We start from the raw sequence: 10,187 nt of genomic DNA on the forward strand, positions 1-10,187 counted from the left end.
AACATTTCCTCCGAAATGCTTTTAGAATTTCTTCTGCAGGATTTGTAAATGTTCTTTAATTATGTCATCACAATTTTATTACTGCCAGCAAGTGGCCAGACATTTAAGAACATCTTGAACAACCCATTTTCAATTCTCCGTACCCACAAATTCAGCTTATTCATAAATCCTTCAATGTTATGCGACGCTCGGTGAAGACGTATAATTTCAATTTTCAAAGTATTACTAAAATCTGGATAATAAAAATGAAATGAAATCTTAAAGTTTTACGTCCCACGGTTATGCCGGTTAGGCTAAAGGAGACGGTGATGATGAGAAATGAATGAAATAATGGAATGAAGAAAGTGAGAAGAAACGGGAGAACTTTGAGGAAACCCACGCACACGGTGTTCGTCCACGACAAAGTTCACTTGGCCAAAAATGAATTGAAATATTTCAGCCAATTGCAAAGTAGGGTAGAAATTTTGAATTTTCTGGGGGATGTTATTTAACGGTTTTTAAACTTAATTAGAAAAGAAATATTAGTTCTTAAACATAATGCAAATGTTTTCATGTTTCTAATGATTCAACACAGTAACTCATGATGCCCTGCACTGTAGAGTCAAGCGAGAAACTTTATTTAAATTTTGGGTTTGCAAAACCTTTCTCGTCAGAAAGATGCAGCAATTTTTTCAGGCCGGTCATCCTGAGTGAGGCTTCTGGGCTTTTCTCATTCACACCAGACAAATACCGGGATGGTACCTAACACGCAGGCTACAAGTCTATTCCTTCCTTCCCCGTTTCCCGGATAGTGTTCTTGCCGAGGAACGCTATTCCTCATACGTAACGGATTTTAGGCTATATATGCCAGAGCTTTCCAGAAATATGTACAAACTAGCAAAATATGCGTTTTTCGCATGGGGGAGAATACATTTGATTCTGGACATAAAGGGGTGAATTTGGATTTATTCGACAGTAATATCGGTGTATTTCGATATTTATTTATAAATTTCCCCTCTTCAAGCTGCGGGGTTGAATTTGGATTTAATCGGCATCAGAAGTGTTAGTCTTCATCTCAACAATACTGAAAACTATGGATTCAACACTAATGTTGGTCTTTTTCGGTTGTTTTTAAATATCTCCCTCTTCTCCTCCCTTAAATGACACCTTCAAATTGAAATGATGAAGACCATCCCAGGGCCGAACTTTATCTATGTGGCAAACTTGATTGTGATCAGTCTCCTGGTTCAAGTGTTATTAAGTTTTATTCATTTTTATATATCTCCCGTTTCCCCCTCCCCTACGTTGTACCGTCAAAGTAAAATAATAAAAACACTCTCCGGTTGGAACCTCATCTAGGTTGAAAATTTGATTGAGATAGGTCGGGTGGTTCAACAGTTATGAAGTCACAAACATAGTCAATTTCGTTTTTATATAATACTAGCAGCGTTCACCCCGCTTCGCTGCGGTCACCCCGGAACGCAATAAACTTTGTTACTTAGATAATTTTTACTTTTTCGCTTTCAAGTGATATGATAAAAACCATAGAAGATTGCAGTAAATGTTAACATTATATCGCCTGTCATTTATGTTAACCCGCCCCGCTTCGCTGCGGTCACCCCGGAACGCAATAAACTTTGTTACTTAGATAATTTTTACTTTTTCGCTTTCAAGTGATATGATAAAAACCATAGTAGATTCCAGTAAATGTTAACATTATATCGCCTGTCATTTATGTTAACCCGCCGAGTGACACGGTCATGCGGGTTGCATATAAATACGTTTATTTTTATACCTATGATGAACTAACAAAGGATTTGTACGTTATGGACACTTGAATGGTCAATTATCTCAAGACACTGGTAATTAAAAATTAAAGTGATATGATAAAAACCATCTAGGGTCCAAATCCTAATAACCCCCCAAAAATGAAAGAAATTGGTTCAGCCGTATTAGCGTGATGAGCTAACAAAGGATTTGTGCGTTCTCTTTTATATAATAGACAAATAGATAAATCAAATAAAAACTTGAATTATCTCACTACAAGCCCATTAGAGTAATTCAAAATTTATCTATGTAAATTATTCTTTAAAAAAAATATACGGAAGCCAACTTTTAGAAAAAGTGAAACATATTCCTAAACTAGGAGCCTCCTTTCCCGTTACTGACAGCCCCAAGAGGTCAGAGTATGTATCTCAAAGAAGGTATATGTCATTATAAAATAAATTTGATAATTTCCAGGGAAACTTCATCTGAATATATCTAGGATCAAAAGATCCTATATATTTCAGGCAAAAAAAAAGAAAAAAAAAATCTTGTAGGACATATCTCTCGAGAACTACATATAATGTATCCAAACTCAAACTATCACTTAATTCAGTATGATATACTTTATTTATTCTGTAAAAAAACAATAATATGAAAATTCGATTTAGGGGCCGTTCAAAAAATTTGTGGACCTTGACCCAAAAATGCATCTAAAGATCCAATATGTTTTAAACAAAAATTTTCTTGTAAACCTTATATCTGGAAGACTACATACAGTGTAGCCATACCCAAACTATCGCTTAACTCAATATGATATACCTATTCCGTAGAAAATACGAAAATTCGATTTAAAGGCGGTTAAAACTTTTGTGGCCCTTATCCAAAAATGCAACAAAAGATCGAATATATTTCAATCAAAAATTTTCTTGTACGCCTTACATCTGAAGAAGTACATATAGCGTAGAAAAACCCAAACTTTCACTTCACTCAATATGATGTGCTTATTCAGAAAAAAAAAAAAAAAACGATTTAGGGGCCGTTCAAAAATTTTGGGCTTCTGATCCAATTGAATTAAAAGATTCAATATATTTCAACAAAAATCTTCTTGTAGACCTTATATATAGTGTAGCCAAACCCAAACTATCACTTAACTCTGTGTGATGTGCTTATTCCGAAAAAAAAAAAAAAAAAAAAAAATACGAAAAGTTGATTTAGGGGCCATTCAAAAATTTTGTGTGCCCTGAACCAAAAACTAATTATTGACAAAGATCGCAATCTTCTGATCCATTTTCTTGATCATTCCTAAAATCCTTGTTCAAAATTGATCATTGAACTTTTCTTTAATTGAGAAGAGTAAATTCACTCCGTTTTTTTCTTTACTTGTGAATTTCAACCATAATCAGTGAGAATTACTGAAAAATCTGAAAGAAAATATGACATTGTCATCATAATAGAAAAGTGTTTACCAAACTTTAACGAAAATCTGCTAGTTCCAAGGAACGATACAGACCTACTTAACATTATTTTTAATGGAATGAATTCACCTGCTCTCTTCTAATTTCAATACTGAACAATAGCACATAGCCTTAATTGTCAAGCCATGGTGGCTCGATGGTAGAGCGCTTAACTCTGGTGTGTGGGTCCCTGGTTTCATTCCTGGGCAAATAAATTTGTGCTGGACAATATCGTGTCCGTGGATTTTCTCGGGGTACTATCGTTTCCTCCCACTTTCTCATTTTACCAAATCTTTCATCGTCATTCGCTTGTCTTAATCATCGTTTTGCCTAGGCTAAAAGGCATATGCGTGGGGAGTTAAACAAAAATAATTATTTTTTTTTTTAAAACTGACTATTAGCTGAGCCTGCGCTCTACACAGCGGATCATTCACATATGAGCATGAATTCCTTGTCATTCCTCACATCTGTACATATCCCTCTACAGACACAAGTGAAGGATGTCTTGATAAAAATCGGGAAGGGGTAATCATAAAGGAGAGATTTTTTTTTAAATAGTTCGCACCGTTTGCAAGATTGACCCTACTTCCGGATGGAGTTTCTAATTCATGTATGATGAGTGTTTTCTTTCTTCTTGTATGCAGTATGTAATAAACAAATAATTTGCTGAGCAAAACAATATGTTCACATAAAAAACTACATAGATATATATATTTTTTTAATGTGAATATATGGTTTTCCTCAGCAAATAGTTTGTTTGTGTTTAAGTATACACAAAGCAAAGCTTCTACTTATGGAAAATATTACAGCAATAAACAAGTACATTACACACAGTGGCGAAGAGTGATAGTTTTAAGAGGGTAGGCCCAATATAATAAAATAGTAATAATAATATTAACAAATTATCGACACACATAAACCGTGGCGTATTTAAGAGGGGATTTTGGGCTTGAGACCACCCGAAATTGTATTTAATATAATAAATGAAATATCTTGGAAAATTTTCACATTTCCAGGTACCAAGTTAGCCAAGACTCATCAGAAACAAAACCGTAAATACGTCACTGGACATAAATATTTTACTACAGAAGCACAAGAAGACAAATTCACATGAATTTCACGTAATTGTAGACAATCAACAGCACTTATTCAATCCGAGCTGATCTAATTCGCCGTAATGCAATTAATTGTTTCAATTGGGCGTGATCGCGTGGGAACGATGGACTATCGCATTATCTGTGCTTCATGAGAAATATATGTTGTTTCATCTACTTGTACTGAAACAAACTCTGTAAAATTTCGTCTTTAATTATATTGTTCAAAACACAACAAGCATTCAATCAAGTCATTTTGTATTTCACTTAATTCTCCTTTAAAACAAAATCAGACTTAAATATTTTTTCATACGCTGCTCTTTATGTCAACACCTCTGTTTTTTTTCTATTTTCAACACAGGTCGTTGACATTCGTTCCTTAATAACACATTAATTTTAAAAAGACCACTGACATAAAGGATTCTTTAATAGGAATTATATTATGTTCATAATCTCCACTTACTGGAATTTTCTCTCATTCATTTTTGCAAGTGTAAGAAAAAAAGTTACTCGCAATATCTCAAAAACACATTCTCTACTCAATTCTAATGAACTCAACAAGTCTGATTTCGTACCGGTTTGCGTCAACGTAATGGAATAAAGGGGCATTAGTTTGCGATAATAGGCGTAGCACCTTTAGAATTGCTTGTTCCAGCTTTGGAGTTTCGTTAGACTCCGCAAAATTAAGCAAAGTTCGTACGGAATGGGGCCCCACGTTTTCTTGCTCTTTATTTGTTAACATATCGAATCGTGGAAACAAACATAAACTTTTCTTTGGAGACAAACATATTAACCTAGAATTTTAGTATATAAACTAGCCTTTGGCTAGCTGGGGGCTCCGCCCCCAGACCCCGAGGTTTGCTCGGCCTACGGCCTCGCACTTCTTCAACCCACAATTTTAATGTTACTTTTCCTATTTCAACTATCTAAAAAATAAGATTTTGTATCTCAGGGAAACGCCCATTTAAATAGCATTGGGATTTCTTCATCCCTCTTTAGACCCCTAAAAAATTAAAAATATTAACCTTTGGCAATTTTCCTATCAGTTAGTCCTGGAGGGCTACAATCATGCCAAATTTCATCATTCTAATCCTGCTGGAAGTACCTAAACATCTTGGGGTGTAGAAGACGTCCCATATAAATAACATGGGAAAGGTTTTTCAGTTCCCCATAAAACCACTCGACTTTTGGAAATTTTTATTTCTGAGCATTTACTTAGGTAAGGCTAACGAGAACGTACAAGCATACCGAATTTCAAGTTTTTATTCCAATTCTAAGTACCTAAAACATGAGATTATAGGTCCAAAAAACGGCCCTTTAAATAACATGGGGAAATTCTTCATCCCCTCTTTAGACCCCTAAAAATTAAAAATATTCACTTTTGGTAATTTGCCAGTCAGTTAGCTTCGGAAAGCTACAATCATGCCAAATTTAATCATTGTAGCCCTACTGAAAGTGCTCAATAATTTATGTCAGCTCATGTAGTTTTATATATTAGGATAAAACTTCACGAACTGACATAAATTAAAGGGGTGCTTCTGGTTGACGTGGAAAGTTGAAATTTAGCATGATTGTACCTTTCAGGGACTAACCTACAGGAAAATTACCAAAAGTAAATATTTTTAATTTTTAGGGGGGTCTAAATGGGGAATGAGGAATTTCCGCATGTTATTTAAATGGGTCATTTTTAACCTATTATCTCATGTTTTAGGTACTTGGAATAAAATCTTGAAATTCGGTTTGCTTGTACGTTTTTGTTAGCGCTATATAAGTAAGTCACCAAAAATAAAAATTTCCAAATGTTGACTAGTCTTACAGGGAACTGAAAAATCTTTCCCATGTTATTTATATGGGACATCTTCTAAACCCTAAAATATTTAGGCACTTTTGGCACGATTAGAATAATGAAATTTGGTATAATCGTAGCTTTCCGGGAGTACCTCACAGAAAAATTGCCAAAAGTGAGTATTTTTTTTTTTTTTTTTAGTTTTTCATGGGGTCTAAAAGGGGATGAAGAAATTCCCATATCATTTAAACAGTCGTTTTTCTTCGGATACAAAATCTTACCTTTTGGTAGTTGAAACACGAAAAGAAACATGAAATTCGGTAGAATTGTGAGTTTATGATGTGCGAGGCCGTAGGCCGAGTAAACACTAGGGACTTGGGGAGAAGACCCCAGCTAGTCAAAGGCTAATTTCAATTTGAAAAATTTTAACAAAATTTACATTAAAAAAGAAAAAAATGGGAATTACACTTTCGTGAAACTTGGAAAAATAATTTCATGCCATGACCTTATCTCCCCACGTTTTCCAGTCATCCCTATTACTTTGAGTATATTAAGTTAAAAACGATAGGCGAATTAAAAACCTCACATAAATTGATTTCACTGCATTTTGAAGAAAATATATTTAACTATACTTTTTTTTTTTTTTTGTAGAAGTTGTAAGATTTTCATGAATTTTTCTGTGTGCTTTCTTCGACACTTCTTAAGGATTGAAAGAAATGAAAATCCTTCCGTTTAACGTCCCACGATTATGCCCATTAGGCTAACGAAGACGGATGAGTAAAGCAAGCAAATGATGATGAAATAATTGGTGGAATGCGAATGCTGGAGGAAACAAGAGTACCCCGAGAAAACCCACAGACGCGATGTTGTTAACCGCAAACTCACTTTGCCTTGAATCAAATCAAGGACATTTTAAATTGAGATCAGTCGAAAATAAGGAAATGAATTTACCTATTGGTATGGGTTGAAATCACGCAAGAGTGATGTAATATGTCCCACGATACATAAAAAGAAAGAGGTTACAGGATAAATTTAAATTCGTCGATTTTTCGACATTTACAATGTATTTTAAGCTTTAAGACTAACTCCTATTGTTAGGGTTAGAATTAGAAGCAAAGTAGTGAAGAAAAACTTTCTTTATTATAATTCTTAATATTTTCCTAAATTCCTAAATTTTCCAATAACTTTCCTAAATGTTGCCAAATTTTCATGAAATATTGCATGTTTTCTCTGAGGTATCCTTTGTTCTTTCAGAACCCCTAGACAACCAACGCACACTATGATTATCCATCACAAACTCCACTTGCAGGAGCTGGGATGGAACCGGGGCTCCACGTGCCAGAGGTGAGCGCTTTGCCACTATCTTAGTTCCGCAGATCTCAAACAAGAAAAATGAAGTAAGACAACAATTATTTTCAATCATAATACTAACTAGTACGTAAAAGTAGTCCATAAACTATTCCATAAATTGAAATTTTATTTATGATTAGTGTGGTGAACAATAGCGTCCCGAGAGATCCCTTTAATTATATGCTTAGCTCACGCACCACTTGCGCGGTAGACCGGTGTCTGATTCCCAGGGAGAGCTCAAGTATTCGTATTCGTATCAAGTTGTAGGTCCACGTTTCATATAGTCTCGCTACTGAAATGGATGTTAAACCCCTAATCCAACCAACTATTGCGTTCAATATGTCAAAATTAGAAGGTTAATTGTTGCACCCTTGTTTCGAGATCCAGAGGAAAACCAGCAGTTATATTCAGTGACAAAGCCTGATAGCGGAAAGGGGCGGGCGGCCCCAGTGGCTAAGCCTAATAGTTGACTGCCCCCAAGATATGATGTATTTTAATTTAGGTCAAGCAAAAGAAAATTAGCTTTTTTGATATTAAAAAAAAAAACACCCCCTAACATTTCTCTGCTTCTCCGCTTGACCACCAAGAAAATAAAGCTGAGGTCATCACTGGCTGTATCACTATTATATCAAGATCTAAACAGAAGACTTAAGAGTTGTTTCATAATCAGCCATATAAGCTGGATATAATGAAATTGAATGGAAAAAGATGGTTGATTGTTTTCAACGAACTTAAAAAGTTCGCTACTGAGTTCTCTGTGTGTGTCTGTCTGTCTTTTACTTGCGATTTTTTTTCAATTTTGAACCCTGCATTCGATAGAGCATCAAAAACTATCTGAGCAACTAATTAAATTTTTCGCGTCACTTTTACTTTTCCCGAGATGTTGGCCAAAAAATGACCGACTTCCAGAGATTAAAAAAAAAAACATATCTTGGGAACCGTAAGTCATAGAGAGATCATATTGGTGTTGATCAATATCTAAAAGAATGGTAAATATTTTGGTGCCAAACTGTAACTGGTGGCCACTGTCCAACTGGCCACTGTTTTGGCCAATGGCCAGTTGGCCAGTGGCCACCAATTAATATTGGTACCACAATGTTTACCTTCCTCTTAGGTATTGACTAACATCAATACCATCTCTCTATGACTTACCGTTCCCGTGATATGGGCGAAAAGATAGTTCCGATTTCGGGAGATTTAAGGAGTCAAATCTCGGGAACCGTAAGTCACATAGAGATCATATTCGCGTTGATCAATACCTAAGAGGATGGTTAACAATTTGGTACCACATAGTAACCAGTGGTCACTGATTAACTGTCTACTGACCAACTGACAACAGTTCCGCAGATATTGGCCAAAGAAATAGAATTTCTAGATATTTAAGCAGCCATTTCTCGAGCACTGTAAGTCATAGAGAGATGATATTTTGCTAATTTTTGCGACAAAGAGAAGATGGTGCGGATAAAAAGACTTACTTTTACATGTAGGAACAATGACAGTTATCCTTTCTGCTCCATCTCTCCATTATTTTTAAGTTCGTTCTAACAATGCTCTTGGAGCATTCTCAACTTTTTTTCCCTCTGAAATTGACAAAGTTAGACTTGAATATATATCTTTGGTGCACAATAATCAAGAGATTGTGAGATCACAAAACCTAACACTCTTTACGTGGACGTGGACGTGAACAGAGTTATTCGATTGGGGGAATGTCTCAAGTTTAGGGTTCAAACTATCACAGGCCTTAGAAGAGAATAAGAAAATCAAATATTATTATTATTATTATTATTATTATTATTATTATTATTATTATTATTATTATTATTATTATTAATAATAATAATAATAATAATAATAATAATAATAATAATAATAATAATAATAATAATAATAATAATAATAATATCATTTCTATTATGTGGAATCATAAGCGGGAAGCTCATCCATATTTCCTTTATACGCAATGGGAAATTTGTTCGGTGCATCAGGGAACCGTTACATTTTGTTCGAATTTCAATTGGGGTTGCACGATTAGATAAAAACTTAAAAGCGTAGTAATGACTGACGACTATCTTTAATTTCATTAAAAAAAATAAAAATAAATTTGTCTCCATGGTTTTCTTAGATAAGTGTATACTCTAGTCCATTAATATCTACGAGGGTTATTCAGAAAGTAATTCCTACAAGGCCACTACTTGGCCAATAGTGCTGCAAACATTCTGATCTGTTTATCGTTAAAGGCCTGATGTCTGGGCTATAGAATGTCACTTGTTTCACATTCCTATCTCTTCTCGTTCAGAGTAATGGAGCACTCCATAGCATCCAGTGGTGACGTCCGGTTGAAACAGGGGGCTCTTAATCAATTTCTGACTGTAGACGGTTGTGTGCCCAGGAACATTCATCGCCGACGACGAGTCATGGATACATTATTTTGAATCAGAAATGAAGCGTCAGTCGATAGGAGTACAGCCACACGTCCCCTCCTCCTCCAAGAAATGCAAAATTGTCCCATCTGCTCGCTAAGTTTTGTTGACATTGTCTCATCCTGCCTATAGCCCGGATCTTCCGCCCTGTGATTTTTCGTTCTTCTCCAAAATTAAGGATCACCTTAAGGCCCAATGCAACCGTTGTCCCGCGGAGGAGGAAGCAGCAGTTCGGCAATGGTGTCGCTATCAACCACAACAATTCTTTGCAGACGGGTTGAAAATCCTTGTATCGCGTTGGAGCAAGTGTGTTGTCCGTAATGGAGACTATGTTGAA

Source organism: Thermobia domestica, chromosome 17 (genome assembly GCF_964235325.1).
Source record: "Thermobia domestica chromosome 17, izTheDome1.hap1.1, whole genome shotgun sequence".
NCBI lineage: Eukaryota > Metazoa > Arthropoda > Insecta > Zygentoma > Lepismatidae > Thermobia > Thermobia domestica.